The sequence below is a fragment of the Falco naumanni genome, chromosome 6, assembly GCF_017639655.2.
Source record: "Falco naumanni isolate bFalNau1 chromosome 6, bFalNau1.pat, whole genome shotgun sequence".
NCBI classification, from domain to species: domain Eukaryota; kingdom Metazoa; phylum Chordata; class Aves; order Falconiformes; family Falconidae; genus Falco; species Falco naumanni.
The window spans coordinates 72,474,156-72,493,077 of NC_054059.1; the positions used below are offsets into that span (position 1 = coordinate 72,474,156).

The 18,922-nt window shown below is 46.2% G+C and overlaps 1 long non-coding RNA gene across 1 annotated transcript; it reads right to left on the reverse strand.

The window, feature by feature from the left end:
* Positions 1 to 11,433: 11,433 nt before the first annotated feature.
* On the reverse strand, positions 11,434 to 17,743 carry LOC121090367. Its single transcript, XR_005828532.1, has 4 exons — positions 17,607 to 17,743; positions 13,489 to 13,528; positions 12,918 to 12,957; positions 11,434 to 12,395 (listed from the first exon to the last, which is right to left on the reverse strand). It is a non-coding gene; the product is annotated as an uncharacterized LOC121090367 (long non-coding RNA).
* Positions 17,744 to 18,922: the final 1,179 nt, after the last annotated feature.

Genomic DNA, 18,922 nt, shown 5'->3' on the forward strand with positions numbered 1-18,922 from the left:
GCTGGAAGGGACCCATAGGGATCATCAAGTCCAACTCCTCGCGCTCTGACAGGACTACCCAAAACTAAACCATATGACATTCTCCAGACACTCCTTGAGCTCTGACAGGGTTGGTGCCTTGACCATTTCCCTGCAAAGTCCGCGGCAATTACATCTCCTCAAGGTCAGTTTACTCTTTGGGACCCACCACAAAATTAATACGGTGGCATTAAGTGGTGTATGTGGGTATTTTTCTCTCTGTTGGTTTTTTGGGGTTTTTTTTTGGATCCCAAAGTGCAGAAATTGAATACGCAGCATGGTTAAACTGAGTTGGAGCTGGCAGAAAAAGGACTTAAAGTGAAAAAGAATGGTTGGAGATGGAAGAGGGTGCGTACGAGAGCCAAACAACAGCTCCAAAGGCAGATTTGACAAGAGAAGAGTGAATGAACGCATGAAACTCGAGCCTCCTAGTGAGACCAATAGCCCAGAACAATGCAGAATTGTTAAAGCAAAAAGAAAAAAAAATACAACAAATAAGTTCAGAGCAGGCGGGTTTCTTGCCAAGAGCATTTTCATATGATTGAATATAATAAAATAAAGTGTTGGCAGAGCTCTGCCCAAAGATGATGGGATGGAGGAGAAGAAATGGCAGTGAGGGGGGTACGGCGATGGGGCTGGGGGAGCAAAATCGCTTCATGTTATTCCCCGAGTGATGCCTGGTGAAGCACCTGGGGGCCGCAGGATGCCGACAGTGCTCTTCAAAGCCATCGGGACTGTGGGATTGATCTCAAGTGGAAAATATGCAGTGATGTATAGTATAACCAGCCACCGGCCAGCCAGCGGGATGAAGGGAATCTTTCTCACAAAAGAAAATTGAGTGTAACAGCGGGTCACAATGACTGCACTCGCCCGCTGATTGCACGCAAGCTTCACTCCACTCGATCTGATCCCTGCTCACAGGAGGGGAATGAGGGACACGGAGCTACTGCTGCAACAAGCTGAGTTTGGAGAGGGACGAGGTGTGTATGGCTCGATTAGGAACATCTGTCCCCCACTGCCTGCATTGACGCCCAGGATCCCATCCCATCTCCAAAGCCTCCCGGAGAACATCAGAAGCCCAAAGATTTTCACCGTTTCAGTGTCACATCCCTATTTGCAACCAAAAAATAGGAAGAGGGAGGAGATTTTTGACTTGGCAGCAGAGGCCACAAAAGGCTGTTGTAACCCCAGTCTTTCATGCAGAATTTGTGGTGCAAAGTGGGAAAATGCAGGACTGACACTGGCAGATGCCTGTGGCCCACTGATAACACAAACCAACCGCGACTGCCTGAAGGTGTACATTGGGGAAAGCTCCTCATCTTGTGCAGTGGCTTCTGGAGGTGAAACGGTGGGGAGTGAGCAGAGGGGCCAGGAGGAGAAGCAGCATCTCTGAGAGCATCCACTGCATTACAATCATAGACTCACAGAACAGTTTGGGTGGGAAGGGACCTTCAAAGGCCATCTAGTCCCACCCCCTGCCATGGGCAGGGACCCCTCCCCCCCAGCCCAGGCTGCCCCCAGCCCCGTCCAGCCTGGCCTTGAGCACTGCCAGGGATGGGGCACCCACAGCTGCTCTGGGCAGCCTGGGCCAGCGCCTCGCCGCCCTCACAGGGAAGAATTTCTTCCTCATCTCTCATCTCCATCTCCCCTCTCTCAGGTAAAGCCATTCCCCCGTGTGCCATCGCCACCTGCCCTTGCCCAAAGCCCCTCCCCAGCTTTCTTGCCGGCCCCTTTAGGCACTGGCAGGTGCTCTAAGGTCTCCCCGCAGCCTTCTCCTCCCCAGGCTGAGCCACCCCAGCTCTCCCAGCCTGTCCCCACAGCAGAGCTGCTCCAGCCTCTGAGCATCTTTGTGGCCTGTCATGCCTGTTGGGACCCTTGAACACACCACGTTACAGCGCAAAGGCACTAAAAGGTAGGGTTGCATGTGTTCAAGCGGGATGGGAGATGAGCAGCAGAGAAAACAGCACCTGGATGAGCACTGCGGGGTGGGACATGGCAGACACCACTGGTCAGCTCTTGGCTGATGGTAGGTGAAGCACAGGTTGACTTGCTTGAGTGCAAACATTCAGTTTACACCATGGAGTTGCACCCTCCCCATTGATTCCATCTGCTCAGGAGATAGTGCAGGTGTCAGCACTGGGGTGGGTGCTCTTGATGGGTGCTGGCGAGACCTCCAGGGCAGTAGTCCCACCACGGGGTAAGTTCAGCCTCTCCCAGCCCCTGAACAGCAGCTGCTAAATGAGATGAGCTGAAAAATAGCATCCTTCAGGCCAAGGAAATCAGAGCTGCGTAATAGTCTGCTTATCCCAGAGTCACCCTGTGCACTGTCTAGAGCGAGAGAAGAAGCCAACAGGAAACATAATTAAAGCAAAAAGAGAGGATTTAGATCAAAATTGCCAATTTGGCTCTGATTCCAAACTTCCCCAACTGGAGAAATACAAATCTGCAATTCTGATCTGTACCATTTATCAGGACGGCTTCTCCAAAGAGCGGGGCTCCCCGTCTCTGCCTCAGGTACCACCTTGACCAAAATAAAATGAGAGGTTACGGAAAGCACATCCCAGAGGTGCAGTGCCTGCCCTTCAAGCACACGAATTTCTCCAGACTCGTCGACAAGGTCATATTTTTAATTTTACTCAGAGTGATGCCTTGGATTGCTTTCAAGTCCTGGTCAATCAAAAGCATCTTGGGGCTGTGTGGGGTCAAGCACGTTCTCTAGCAAAAGAGAAAAGCTCCTCGAGCAATCCCAGAAATGCCAAGGGAGGGCACGTGGCAGGAAAGCTGGAGCAGGAGGCACAATGCAGCCGGTGAAGTTTGGGACTGACAGAATGACGGGGAATATTCAGTTCCAGAATGGAGAAAAAAAAAAGAAAGAAAAAAAAACAAGAAAAAAACCTGCAAAAACTTTACTAAAGATGATAATTGCTTTTATGAGAGCTGCCAAGGATCTGCTGGCAAGGGACTGAAAATGAGGCAGAATAAAAGAGGAAAGGGAACAGCACAGTGAAGAAATTAATAGTGGGAGTGATGCCTTTTCACATTTAATTCTCCTTTTAAATTTACTGTTAAAGGGGCTGTATTTCAGGGGAAGTCATTGATAGCTACACTTCCTAATTTGCTCTCCAAAGCAAGTTTCAAAACCACTCGACCTTGCCACATCCTTAGGAGAGAGGTAAATAAAATGATCCCCCTTTCAACACGAGGTGGGGAGAGCAAAGCCTCGGTCAGATCTGCAGGCTGAGGTAATCAGGGATCTTCAGGGATTTCAACAGTTTCCATCATCTGCCAATTTGCCCAGGAAAGTTTTGCCACCGCTCCCATGGCTCAGTGACAGGCGTGACAAAAAGCCAGGGGATGAATAAAAGAAATCTGAACTCCTGCTTCAAGCTGTGAGTTGAACTCGCACTGATTTCAGTGGGAAATGGGGTCTCGTGCTTACACCAGTCATATGCTTGCAAGAAGCCCAGTCCAGCATCTTCTGTGAACTGGTCCCAGTCCTTCAGAGGGGTGTGCTGAGTAGGAAACGCTGGAGCCAGGAGCAAAAACCGCTGCATGGATGTGACCTGTGGGAAGGCAGGAGATCTGATTTCCCCTATTGCAGCAAGGTGCAAAAGGGGCTGGAGGTGATCTGGCCCCCGGTGCAAATCGAGAGGAGGTTGGTGGCTTCTGCAGGAGTCAGGAAAATGGTGTACAGGCTCACCGGAGTGTGAAACCAATATCTTTGGAACTCCCAAATAGGAGTTCCCAGTGTCTACAAGATCTCCTGAGCAGTGCCCTGGGCACGGCAGCAATCCCCTGTGCTCCCGGGTGGCTTTGCTTTTCTCGGGTCTGGCTCACGGGGGAAGGGGTTTGGCCCCATGGTCCAAAGCTCCTGGCTGCACCAGGAGAGCTACCACCACTGCCGCTCCCCACACTGGCACCGCAGAACCCACCTTTGCTGGGCAGCAGTGGATTAACGGGATTTTAACAGCAGAAGCCACAATATTATCCCCCCAAATGAGAAAACTCGTCTCTGACACAGTTCCATCTACATCGGCCTTCCCGAGTTCACTGGTGCCTGGTTTTTCACCAGCCCTGCCCGTAAAGCAGGTGCTCCAGCAAGTTTCTGTGATAGTTTTCTTGGGATGAAGTGTTTTCCCTCACATGTTTATGTTTCTAATTGCATAAACATAAAAACGAGCACAGTTTTTGTCATCCTGAATGTACGAGCACCCCCTAAACCACCAGCCAGGCTCCGGCAAGGGGGTTCATTAGCGGCACAAAGATTCATTCATAGCCAAGCCGATTTCCCTTTTAGAATAAAATTTCAGGATTTTCTTGTCATTCTCCCATAGGTCACATAACTCGGAATGCCACACGCCTGACGTCTTCAGCGATGACGACGGCTGCATCTTTCATCTGTTGTTTAACGGTGTCTGAGTCTGCTTATCTCGTCATTATACCCAGCACGATGGTATCTAAGGAGGCTGAAAGTAAAACTGCTCCATCCAAAAGGGAAAATCTAAAATCAGGAATTGTATAGACTGTTTCTAATCTGCAAGATGATCCTTTCCCATTCCACTAATGATTTTAAATAGATGAGTATTCTGGCCCAAGCATTAGCCATTAATGAAACGGCCCCATTCATCTGCAAATGTGGCGATGCTGCGTTCAGCGTGGGGTTACTGGAGGGTGGTGCAAGCAGATTGTGCCGTTATCTTACATTTTGCTAATCCATGCCTAGATCCTAATATAAATAAGGGCATTTCTCCATTTGTTTTCTCCTCCTTAGGACTCCAAGGGGTGGTTTAAGAGCTGGGGATAGCTCCTACAGAGTTCTGCTGACCCTGCTGGCCTCATTTTAACCATGAGATACATTTTTTAACCACAATATACACTTTTTAGCATGGTCCGTTGTGATATCAGAAGGAGGAATGGGTTTAAACTGGAAGAGGGGAGATGCAGATGAGAGATGAGGAAGAAATTCTTCCCTGTGAGGGCGGCGAGGCGCTGGCCCAGGCTGCCCAGAGCAGCTGTGGGTGCCCCATCCCTGGCAGGGCTCAAGGCCAGGCTGGACGGGGCTGGGGGCAGCCTGGGCTGGGGGGAGGGGTCCCTGCCCATGGCAGGGAGTGGGACTAGATGACCTTTGAAGGTCCCTTCCCACCCAAACCATTCTGCGATTCTGCAATTCTGTGATTAGATGATGGGAAAAGGGCTGGCACAAGGCTTGGAGTCCTGCCTTGGCTCTCACCCTCCAACCTCCCCAGACTATTTTTACACCATCTAAAGAGCCAACACCCTCCAGTATCAGTGGAGAAGCCCTCCTGGGGTTGTGATGCCCATTCCCTGGCAGAGGCAACCTGAAACCTGAAGGTCTCCAAAGGGCAAATCCCTTGTCAGAGCTGCAAAACCCAAAGGCTTGGAGGTACCCGTGCTGCTGGTCTTAGTGAGACATCAAGGTGTCTGACTGGGGGAGGGTGAAGCACAGACTTGTGATTTGGAGTAAAATCTTGGAGATTTGGCTAATGTGGGCTGAATTATCAGCAGAAATCATGTCAATATGCAATTAGCTCAGCATCTCTACTTTTGAGCTTTGCACCAGTTTTTTCTCCACCAAGACAAAGTCCCTGTTTCCCTTGCCAGGGGACTTGGCACACCATGGGGTGCAGGCAGGGTGCTTCCTCGGGGGACTCCTCCTCCTCCACCCCTCTGTGGGTCACTGCATCCCCTCTCCCCTCCTCAGCACCCCTCCTCTCGCAGTGTGGCCACTGCCGGAGAGGGTGTGCAAGTGCCAGAGAGGGTGTGCAAGTGCATGTCTGCTCACTTGCTAATGCCTGAACTTCCTGCAGTTTTTACAGCAACGTATATATATATATATTTATGGCTAATCCGGGAAGATTTTCCCTGCTTTGTCTTCTCTGTAGTTTCCTGCAGAGTGTCACCTCTCCTGTACATCAGTCCTGCAGAGAGGACCGGACGGAAATTGTCACATTTTTCCCCTCCTGCTTATGTTAAATCTGATGAGGCTGGCTATGAAATAAAGGGTTATCCTTTGCCAGGCGGTGCCTGCATGTCACTTGCTCCCCCTCAGTCCCGGAGTGCAGTCTGGGGAGCACCCTGGGGGCTGCCAGCACCTGCCCTGCCTGTGGCTCTGCACCCAACACTGTCTCTGTGCGAGGCTGGGGTCCTCCTCCTTCTCAGCTTGCAGCTATGATTGATTACAGCCACTCTTTCATCTGAAGAAATCAGTGAAATTCATGGTTGCGTGGGCAAACTGCCTGCTGCAAAGTCCAGCTCTCCCCACGGAGCTGCAGAAACCGGAGCTTCATTTTGCACCTAAAGAATTGCATTTGTCATTACAGCTACCAAGAAAAGTAAGAAAAATAAGTAGGAAAGAAAGACTTTTTTTTTTACAGTGAGCACAATCAGTCACTGCAACAACCTCCCCAGGGTAGTTCTAGGTCCCCATTGCTGGAAGTTTTCAAGATGCGATTGGGACAGGGTGCTAGATAATCTCATCTAGGCTCCTTTTCGCTGGACCAGGTGATCTTTCCAGGTCCCTTCCAGCCCGGACTGTTCTATGTGCTATGGCCCTATGATCTCCTAGGCACAAATTTGTCTAAGCCAAGTTCTTGCCTCTTGTAATTGAGCCTCTAGCAGAGCTCCAGCTGAGCAGTCACAAACCGTACTCTTGGCAAGTCACGATTTGCATCAATTCTATACTAATATGAGGTTTGCAGCAATTTAACTATATCAGCGTGGCTGCACTAATGCTAAAATCTTCAGCCCAGGCGAGATCTGCCCAGCAGTGCCGATGGCCTGAAACAGCGGCTTTGGAAAAACTTTGAATCATACCCGTTTAATTGTGCAGCCCAACAGCTTTAAAACCAAGGACTCAAGTCAGTACTATTAGCTAATTTGGCAGGTAACACAGTATTAACTTCAGGAAAGGAGGGAAGATAAAGGAATTTCAGCAAAAGCAAGAAAGCCCCATGAAAGCAGAGAAAGCAAAGAGCTGTGTTGGAAGGAGCACCCGAAGTGCCGTGTGTCTGCAGGGAAACAAAGCGGATTTGGGCATGAAAAGCTGAAAGTAGCTTTTATACACTAAGCCGCCTGCTGTCAAGATTTCTATCTCTCTTTTCACTTATCATCCATTGACTTGGATCTTAGGGATAATATTTTAGCTCCTGAACCAGTTCCCAGTGATTTTGTGTTTGACGAAGGTCCTACAGGCTTTGGTGGGAGAGAATCAGACCTTCCATGAGAAAACACTGTTGTTTTATGTTTTGCAAGGCACTGTGTCACCATACACCCACTAAACAAAGAAAATCAATCCAGAGGATCACCAAGAAAGGGAAAATTGAACGTCCTCTTCCTCTGACCTCCAGTTCCATCTTCAAGTTACCTGTATTTTGGAAATACCACTACAATCAGGTGGTAAAGACATTGGTGCAGTTTGCCTGTGTATGCTTACAGAGGAGGTTTGAGGCAAGCCAGGCTCTCTGCCTTCCTTGCTGGCTTGTTTCCACTCAGAATTCAGCAACTGGAGAACTATTATTGGATATTTCATACATAGCAGATGGCTCTGCATTTGCTGAATCCTAAATGAAAATCACTAAGCCAGCAAGAAAATAATATTCCATTTTTCACTGTCCTTGGACTTGCTGTGGTCTCTCTGGGAAGAAAGCAGAGCTTCCCCGGGGAGGCCAGCTGCACAATTCGAGAAGCACTGTGACTACGAGAACAAAAGGGATAGAAGAAATTGTAAGTATTTCTCCGACGTGAAATGTTAGATTAATTTGTCATCTGCATGGGCAGAGAGAGAGCTGCATGGCTGTAGCAGCAGTAGTTCTCTGATGTAGAAGATCAAGTACAAAGATAAGAAATCAAACCTCTAAGGGAATAGGGAGGTAGAGTTAAAAAACCCAAGAAACCAACAAAAAAGAACCTGAGATGTGCCAGGGAGAAATCCTGACACAGAGAAAAGTTTTTTTTTCCTGAGCTAAGCAGCCACATTTTGATGCCAGGATCTTAAAGCACTATACAAATACAAATTAAACCTTGTAATCTGGTACTTCAGTAAGTATTGTTATCCCCAGTTCTATCAGTGAGGAGATAGACACAGGCAAGTTCAGCAACCTTCTTACTCTTTCAAGTCACGTCTACAATGTAGCTGTGTCCACAGTTCCCATCTCCAGCTCCCAGCTCTGTCCTTCCAACACAAAACCTGCCCGGCTTCCATGAGCAGATTCCTCAGCTCTTCACAGCAAGAAAATACCACCACAAGGCTCTCCCAGGACAATCTCTGCCTCCTTTGCTGAGCAAATCACGAAGAACCTCTCCCCCTCCCTCCCGGCATATGCACATGTGTAAAGGGGTATGGCAAAGTCCTGGAGCCCCAAACCCTGTAATCTTAATTTAGGCGATATCCTCCGGCATAACTCTGTAGAACCAGAATTTCCCCAATTATCCCAAACTGTGTTAATCAAGATGGTTTCAGCAGTTGCGCAAAGCCTCGAGGCAAAGAAACATTCAATATATGGACATCTCCAACTGTACAGTGTTGGTTTTCAAATCTTTTATGTTATTTCATAGTCTATTTATAGACTCATTTAGGTTGGAAAAGACCTTTAAGATTATCAAGTCCAACTGTAATTAGTTTTTACTTTTTGGCCAATGTAAGACCAGTAGTGGAAGGCCATCAGTCTTTGCCTACAGTGTTTTCTCTGTCTTTTCAGCAAGGTAAACCCTGCGAAACTGGCTTGTACAGAGTAAAGTTATGCTTTCTAAGAAGCCAATCAACAATACCAGCATCCATAGCCCCTTGGCAGATCTTCCCAGCAGTGGGGTTAACCCAGCCAGCTTTTCAGAAGGAGAAAGAGGATGATGTGCCGCTTCCAAGAGCATCTCACCTCCTCCCAGTCTGCTGTTGGTAGCACTGCCTGATTTGTTTGCAAGGACAGAGCCAAAGCCACTAATAAAACTTGCATTCAAAAAATTGAATAAAGAAGTGGAAAGTCTCCACATAAATAAGGAATCACTTTATGGTTCCTTTGGGCTTTCCATCTTTTTCTCTTCCTATTCTCCACTTTTTTCCTCATTTACTGTGTTTTCTTCAGACTGGTTTTCATCCCTCTGGTTCTTCTAAATGCTCTCCATGAGATGCAGCTCTTTTCTGACTGACCTTCAGTTCTTCTGAGTTCTCACTATTTCTTTTCTCTGCTCTCACTTCTGTCCCCTGTCCTGCCTCTACCAAAACAGTGCCCAAATGTCTCCCAATCCCGTCCGAATCCATCCTTACAACACCCCTATGAATGAGGAATTCTGTTGCCACCATTTTGCAGACTGAGGTGTGTGAATTCGAGGAACTGACGCCGGGATTTATGTCCTCTGGTGATACCTGGTGGTGGGGTGGAAATTAAAGACCTGGCTGCACAGGGTTCCCCGGGAACCCATGGGAAGAGCCAAGACAGTTCCCAGATTGCCCAGGGGCTCTTGGTGTTGAAGGTGGATGGGGCAACTCGCTTGGGAAGCCTGGATGTCACGGTGAGTGCTAGAATGAGGTGGGATGGAGCTGCGCATGTGCAACGACCCCAGGTCACACAGAGTTTCTGCTTTTTAATGAAGGCGTGATCTCCGATTTCTCCTCGTGCTACTACTTCTCCTTATTCCCATGGTTCTTCCAATCTGACTTTATTTGTCCATCTTCCTCTCTGTTGTAGTCATTCCCCTTCAATACGGACATTGTGTGGTTTCTTCCTGCATCACTGAGGTCTCTTCTTTCCTCTTCCTGAGTTCACATTGCCTTGTCTTTCCCTTTCTCTCACCTGCCCGCCTGCATCACCGCACAGCACTGGCTCTCCCAAAGCCAGCAGGGAGGCAACTGCCAGGGAGCTGGTGTCCTGCATCAAAAAGCTGTTCGGAGACTAGAAACAAAAGTAAAAATAAATAGTTGGTTTTCACATTGACTACAAGGCTAATGTTACTGCTGCTTAGGATTCTGCAGTGTGCCTAGTTTTTAATGCATTTATTAAAAGTCTGATTGGGAGAGGTGCAGTAATGATAGGATTTGCTGGCAAGGCTTGGTTTGGCCATGTCTAGAGAAAACACAGGTGTTTTTCAAAGGAATTGATGCAAATCAAATCAGCAGCAACATGGTGGCAGGTAACATCGGTGAGAACTGCAATGGAATATGCACTGGGAGGAAAACTACTCTTCAACTAGATCTTTCAAGAAAAGGACAAGCACATCGTTGTAGACAGATCTGTGAAGAGCTCTGCTCAGTAAGCGATTTGATAGAAAGCAAGCAAGCAAATTCTTTGGTTACACAAAAGATATTATGTAGAGGAATCGTATATAGCATCTTTGTGGAAATTCACAGCTGCCTGTCTCTAATCCTGGCTCAAACAGGGTACTGCAGAACAGGAGAGGATTCAGAGCGGCTCACGGCAGTGAGCATGATCCTCCTAACAATATTAACTCATACGTCAGGGCAAACCGATGCTATTTCGTTACAAGACAAGGGGAACTAAAGCTGCCATTTAGGCCCAAATAGGACGATTGCGGGATGCTAACTGCAGTGCAGCTATGGCTGGGGGGGACCAACTCTCAAACTAACTTCACAGAAAGATTTCTTGTTGACTGTCAGTTTGCTAATGCTTTAGCTCCTCACTGTATTTGTTGCAACTCAGTAGTAAGTTGACTCAAGGGATCCCATACTAGACGGTCTTGACTGTACCAGAGGGTGAACACTGCATGTGTTTTACCTCTTGATCTACATTAGAGACATTACGCACAAATTTCACTCTGGGGTGGGGGGTCAGCTCTTTGATGTGACCCCTACCAAAGGGGACACAGAGAAACAACATAAACAGAGCTCCCATCTCCTGTGTCATGTGTCCAAGAATCATTAACTACTAGCTGGTGCCACGCACAAGTAGTTATTCCTTCAGCAGGACCACAAGATCTTTCAGACTGTATTTAGTAAGACCTATTTAATTCCATTTTCACAGTGTATTTCTAAATCTGTCAGTACACTGTCACCAAACTATTGAGCTTTAATATTGACTAGCCATAGTGACTGGTAAATCATGTCAAATGTGTGCACAGTTTGCCCAGACATAATTTTTCTGGCAGTTGTTCTTTTTTTGTATGGGTAATACTTTAGCTCACGTCTCTTAATAATGTGGTCTCATTTCATTCCCAGGATTGGAACTTATATCAACTTGGTTATCAGATTTTACATGATGTAAGTTTATGGTAGCGGGTATTTTTGTGGTAAGAGGTTGTTGCTGAGAGAGCCTACTAAGCTCTCAGTAGTCTCAACAGCAACCAGTTGCATCTGGGAACAAGCTGTAGCAATGCTAAAAATATTCTCTAGTTTTAGTCCTGTTTTTTGTAAAAAAAAACCCAAACACACACATTTCTGTTGTTTTTGGTCCATGTTTTATGATCCCAATATGACTTCATTAATTTTCATTTGATTTCTAAATTTGACATTCACTGTCATTGAACGTGATGCATGGTACCTCCAAATTTAGGCAGTTCTTCGTTAGTTTCTGTACCGAAGGAGTTAAAACCTTTCAGCTCATAAACCAGTACTACTTAGGTCTCCCACGATGTTGTATACCATTACACCCAACCCATTCGCGTGTACATGCTGTAAATATTTCCTTTATGGACTTTAGCTTTTGAAAAAAACCCACAAAATATTTTTTGCCATGCAACAGTGGGGCACCCTGCTGCCTTGGTGCTATTGAGGGGAAGTCTTGTATTGTTAAACCTATGGGTTTCTTTTTCTCAGGAAGGACGCCCGATTTCAAAAGGAGAAAGCCGTGATCTAAACATGTCTCATTCCCGGTTTCAGTTACCATTGCATTCTGGGATTTTAAATTCAGTTTAACCTTAGGCTGCAGTATTCTCCATTCACATGTCTCAGGTCACTTAGATGTCCAAACTCCATTACAATTCGTTTACACTAATTTTCAACCAGTTGGAACAAGGATAACCTCTCCAAGTTGGGTTAATACCATTTTTAACCCCCACATTTTACCTTCTGTGAACTCAAAAACTGTTGCATCCTGAAGCGTTAACAATGTCGGTGACCTGCTGCAACAACTTTCTGTCATCTTCAAAGCTGTGGAAGGGGTTACAAGTACTGATATGAGGAGGCACCTCCTGCACTGACAGAAACAGGGTTGCTCATGTTTGATGGCAGAATTGCTTTAAATTTTTCCCTGCCCTTGCTCTGCTCCAGTTCCTTTCTCGTTTCTGACTTCAGCCATAGCTGTTGACCAGCAAGGAAAGTTATTGAACACACACAAATGGTGAAAGAAAAGTAACCAAAGCAGAGAAAACCAACATTCAATATTCGGTGATTTTTCATTCTTCTGTGCTACCTGTGGAGGACAAAATGGAGACAATTTTGTTCATGATCTATAAATTTCCGGTTGTGACAAGGGTACCCATCTTCCCTTTGTACTTTGTTGATTTGAAATGATAAAGAACTCACCCTCTAACTACAAATACTGCTTCACGTTTATCCTGCATTTTGTACCGCTGCATTACCACCTTTACCTCTTTCTTCTCTCCTTGACTGCTTCTCCTGTTTTATTCTTGCATTTCTAATCACTTCTGGTGCATCTGTTATCCAGGTTAACGCACCTGCCTCTGCAGGGGTCTCTGGTACAACTAAGGACCTACATTTCGCAGAGGCCAGGAGCTTTGCAGACCCCAGGTAGGCTGAGGCATTTTTAAGGATAAGAAGATACCCAGGACCCCCGTAGCAGAGGCCAACAAGGTTTTTTGGAAAAAATGTTTTTTCTTCTACCTTGTGCTTCATTAGCGCAGCTCCTAATGGTTAGGCAAGGGGAAAGATTTTGTGTTAAACCTCTACTGACAGGGACAGACACAACACAAACCTGGTGATTGCTGTGGTGGGGTCAGCACCGGTGGTGGTACCTGTGGAAAGCCAAGATCCCCAGTTAGTGGGGAAGTTGTGGTAGCATCAGCTGCCTTCTCCTCTTCCTAGCGCACTGGTGGGAAGGGAGGTGGAGATGAGGTGTAGGAGCAGGAATCTGGTGTTATGCGCTGTCAGAAACAACGGAGTGAAGTAGATGGACTGACAGGTCTGTCTAACAGCAGCAGGTCTTCTGCACCTCACAGAACTACTCACGGGTTTAAAAGTAAGCACTTAAGTGCCTATTGGCTGCATGAGGGCTTTAGTGCTCTTCAAACTATTGAAGCAGATGATACTTCAAAGGCATTAAAAGTAGGTTAAGGAAAAGTATTTCACAGACGGACTAGATATCTGAATAAAACTGACAGTCTTTAAGTGCAGATGAGTAAATAGAGGGGGTTCTCAGTGGGATCATCTCTCTAGGGTTAGAGAATAGCTCTGCTTTATTCCCTATGCAGCACTCGTCTCTCCGGTGTGATTGCCAAAAAAGGACAAGTTATACCAACTCTGATGGGAGTTACCATTTCACTTACCAACAGACTGAAACAATCAATTCTTTTTTACATAGGCCACCTAAAAGGCAACAACAAAAAAATAGGGTCAGGAAAAAATGAGAAAATACTCCTTTCTTCTATATTCAGTATTATCCCATTAGCCAAGCACATTACCAGCAGGGGTGAATCGCAGATAGGGGCGAACACAGGCACTGATACCGACATGATCTGACCCAGCACAGCTGACCTGTGCAAGGGCTTGGTACTGGCTGAAAGGAGCTGTTTAACCCTTATCTCTTACCCCTTAATCATCTAGAACAACTCCTTTGCATCTGATTTAACAAGTCCACTTTGAGGGGCTCTGAAGCATATTTAAATGCATTTAAAAATATATTTTACTTCTGTGCTTAGATGACTAAAACTGAAAAAGTGTATTTCCCCACCCCCCTTTTTTTAGCCTTTTGCTCAGATGAGATAAGGAAATGAGGTTACATGATCTCCCTTTAGAGTTTATAATCAGCCACACTATTTTAATAATCTACATTCAGTTCCACTTTCTGTTTCTTAAATGCTAGGACAATGCAGCAGTGTTTTGGTTGCAGTCTCCACAGGAAGATATTTCAACAGCCAACAAACATGATCACCACAATTTTTAAAGTTGTTATTATTATTGCCTTTAAATGTCATGAAATATTTCTACCAACATGAAGTTTTGTAAACCTTTTTAGAAGTAATTTAATTTCGCACCTGAAGTGCCATAATGTTGGGCATTAAAAATCAGCTTTTAAAAAACGCTCTGAATTAGCTTAAGCAACTTTTTCAACCCATAGGAGATCAGCAGATCCACATGATCTGCTCTAGGAATCCATCGGCAGTAAGTACCATGCATGGTAGTATATTTTGCAAAAACTGGTATCCCTTGTGGCAGTAAATATAAAGCTTGGCATCACCGATTTGAAAACAACAGGGGTTCTGGGTAAACATAAGTGTCATCCAAAATGAGTATACCTATGTGTAACAGGCAGTATTTCTTACCATTAGCACAATACCACAACCTCCTTTTTGCAACCAGCTGTGTCATTAACTTGTCCAGTGTTATAAGGAATGAAACATTTATCCCAGGAAAGATAGGCATTAATAACAGTAACAATAATAACTTAAGTACATAAATACAAACACATTATTAATCATTGACAGAAATCAGCCCACTAATAATGCTTCAAAGCTCTCTAGGAGAGGAACTGTAGGAAACTGAGATTTCCTCTGTATTTTAAATTTGGCCACTTGTCCTCTATCTGTATTAAACAAAAACCCCGATGGTTTAGGAAAAAAATCTGTTGCTATTTTGTATGGCTGTCCCTCTTTTGACACCATCTGTGGTCAGATTAAATGCTGAGGTCTGAATCAACATCTCTGGGTTTAATCTCTTGTTGATACTTCTGCAGATTGAGAGGGGAAAAAAAAATATTACAGGGGGCTGGCCAGTTGTACAAGTCTGACTTATACCAGTGCCATCTTAATGAATTTCTTCAGTCAAATGTAAATATGACCCTGGAACGTAGAAACATACATTTTTGTTCTCTGAGGTCTAATAAAAACACAAAAGCTTTCTGTGTGGTTCAACATGGCATCAGAACTGCTTTGTAACATACCCCCGGACCCTCTGCAGCTTCTGGAGCTGAACTTCAAGTATGCTGCGTTTCCTGCAGGACATTAAGTGTTTTCCTTTTAATTGTTTACAATTTGCTCTCTGCTGTGCCTGAGCTTGGAGCCGATACCATAAAAAGCCACTGACAAATCCGAAGTGTTTGCTCTGCAGCCAGGAAAGCAGAAGAAACGTGCGCAGGGGGCTTTTCTACTGACAGGCAATAACTCTGCCGTAAAAGACCCAGCAAAGTTACAAACCACATACTTTTACCCTTGCATCGAGCATAAAATAGGTCACGTTAGAAAGACGCTGTGGCTTTAAGTATTGCCCGGCCTGAGCCGGATTATCATTAGGTTACGTAACTGCTGATGAGCTGCTTTTCATTAAGGCTTCCCCGAGTGGTGCTGGGAGCAGGCGCTGCCTCCAACAACCATCCTGGGGAAGCATTTCCTCCCAGGCGTGCAGCCGCTCTCTTCCGAGCCCCGCAGTCTGCAGCGAGGCCAAGGTGCTCGCACAAACCGGTATGGGCTAAGTAGGTGTCTGAACGCGAAACAACTCATTAACCTTAATGGGGTTGTGCATTAATTTCAGTCAAGGCGTGTTTGCAAAGTTGTAAATGTAAGAGGTTCGGAGGAGGTGTTCAACCTGTGTGTTAAAAGCGTCCTGCTCTCAGCTTGGAATCTTTTTTTTTTTTTTCTATAGTGAAATACACCCTCTGCTGCATAAAACCCCAAACTTCTGGTGGTCTTGAGCACTAGTAAAAAGACTGTCACACAGGAAACGATGGCACAACTTGGCAACAGCACAGCATGCCTGAGACTTGAGGAGGCAGAAGAAAATTAAAGCTGATCTCAGTCATATTTTCATTCGTGCTCAGAAGCCCCACATAGTGTCCAGGTAGTACCTTCAGGTGACATAGTGCTTGTGTCCATTGCTCTGTCTCAAGATGAGCTAGAGGACAAGCGATGTTCATCCTCAGATCTTGATTCTTTCAGGTGCTGGCTTTTAGCTGTTGTAGCAGCTGATAGTGCTGTTTCCCTCTCCGGAGGGACCTTCTTTCTCCAGTTCCCTGGCTGCTCACAGATAGACTGGCTCCATACAGGCAGACACATGCCACAATCCTAGCGACCTGCTAGTCCAGATGCCATCATCAAATGCCGTTCTTGTACCCTTCTACCATTTGCTCCTCCCAGTGCTCCCACACCTGGCATTCCTATTCAATCCCCTATTTAGATCAATCTTAATACTTCTCTCGCTTTTTTTAGAGGATAAACAAGTTGGTAGTAACAGAGGAACGCAGCCTGAAGCAGTCAAGCCTGTATTCAGCTTTAATTCATACTAAGTGGAGGCAATACTATAATCAAAGAAATTATTTCTTACTTATTTACAGTACTGAGTTTGGCCAAGAAGCTTTACAGAACTCCATACTGTTAAATTTGCCTTCTTAGATTAACAACTGTACTGAGGCTACTTGTGGCTTGCAAGAAACCCTTAAAATAGGCTGCTTCATAAAATGAAATAAAGCCTGAAAATGGCCTTTAGCCCAAGTAAGTTGTACAGAAAAATAGGCTACAGGTGACAGCATCAAACAGAGGGCTTATGGCAGGGAACAGGACAACCATGATACCTCAGTGCTGTTTTGGTTGGCAATTCCATAGCTCGTTTGTTGCTTGACCTCTACTTAAACCTTTTAAACACTTCTTTGTATATATAAAATGAAGATAATCATATCCTCTTGTTTTACAAAGTGCTCAGGCTAAAAAGATCTAACAACAGTGAATTATCTGTCCCGTGAGGTACGTTGGAAAATAGAGCTGCCCCAGATAAAGTCTCACCCACCATGTTATCACTTACCTGGTGGGAGAGGCCTTTGTTTTGGATTTAATTCTGGGAAGTTTTGAAATAATTTAATTTTGCTGATGATTTCCTTTTTATTTCCTGTGTATTTCAATAAGACATTTAATCTTGTTCATAATATGTTTTGAAGTCTAATTCATTTAAACTGTCAAATCTTGACAGCTCTGTAATGTACTTAAAACTGGCATTGTTTATCTCTGCATTCCATTTAGACGTGAACTTGCAGACTAAACTAATAAAAATGGTTTATGCTTCTCAGTGCTAATATCACTGAAAACTTACAATGTCCCTACTGCCTGAGATTAGCTCATATATTATTTTCTCGTGAGGAATTCACAGAGGGGAAATATTCTAACATCAAGCTCGGTACTAGTCGCGAAGGCTGAGCATTTTCTGCTTGAATGAAAGCAAAGTGGGCATAGCCTGCAGAGGCAGTGGAGAGCTGGCAGCTCAGGAAGACTCAGGGACTTTTACACAGCTTCCTTCCCTAGCTGCTGTCATGAAGGGAACAGGACCAGAAGGTATCTATTAGCACTTCCACCTAGATGTGTTGCAACGAAGGGTCATGCAGCAGCATGCAGTGGCTGTTAATGTTGCCTCAGCCCCTACCAAGAATGCAATTAAAGGAGAATCAGAAGCATTCCTTCGTTACCTTGTGGACAGCGTGAGTTTTGCAGCAGAGGATTCGTTGCGGGTACATGATCTCAGGTTGCTGCTGTCCACCGTCTTGTTTCTCCACCGCTTCCTGGCTTGTTTGGATGCTTTTGTTCACACACACAGGCCTGAAATTCTCCTAAAAAACAGTTTACTATTTGTCTAGTTCAAGATAGGCAAGACATGCAGCATTTTCTATACAAACGCACCTACAGTTAGCCAGGTTGGGATGAGTATTACTGATTCCCAAAATGACAGAAAACAACTAATAAGCCTGCAATCGCAATTCCCTGGTCCTTTACCTGCCAAAGGGTTAACTCTGGCTTATCCTACCCATTCCCTCCACAGGTGCTCCAGAGATAAGGAGGCAGTTATGAAATGCAGCTTGCACAGGCTTTTTCTGGGAAGCAAAGGACCTCAGAGGGTAACCATGGCCCCCTAAGCAAGGTGCAGGCTTCCGAGGACAAAAATCCAGATTGGATGACAGCATGGGTGACCACACTGGATGGTTTTGCCATTTTTTGTGTGTTTGACTGGGCCTTTTAAGGCCAACTTGTTTTGTTGTAGCACAGGCATTCTCAAGGCCCTGAGGAATAAAGAGCCCCCGTGGAGGAAAACAAGCCACCTGAAGCTCTGGTTTATTTTAACTGTTCAACCCATTGAGCTGTTTTGCCTCATGACACATGAGGTGTTTGGGGATTTCACAGTTCCACAGAGAGGACAAATATTGTAACCAGACACAACCTGAATGTGATAAAATAGTTGACGGAGCAATTATGACAGTTCCATGCACAGCAGCTTTGCGTGGAAATAGCCCAAAAATGACAGCGAGGAGACCGCACGGTGGGTCGAGATCTGCGTGGGATCATCTCTCACCCCATCCTGCTTACTGAACTTCGTTTTGGTCTTCCCAGCTGTTCCCAAAGCACATGGCTGCCCTTTTGATGCCCAGATGGAGAACAACGCTCCCGCAAGATGAAGGCCTCTAAGTCGTCTTTGAAGCCTCGCCAGGGAAGGCCAGTGGGAAACAAAACCTGACAGGTACCTCGAGCACAGGCAGCCTCCCCCCCCCAGGGCAGCAGCTCCTGGGGGCTCCGGGAGCCCTGCCGCGGCCTCTTCACCTCGGGGCACTGGTTGCCGGGGCCTGCCCCGACAGGCGCGCCTGGCCCGCGGGGTGCCCGGGGAGGTGCGAGGCGTGGGGAGGGCAGGCCCGAGGCCGCCGTGGGGCCGGGGTGATGGCGCCGGGGCCCCCCCGGGGCTCCCCGCCGGGGTACGGCGCTGTCCCAGCCCCCCAGGCCGCGGCGGGCAGGCCCC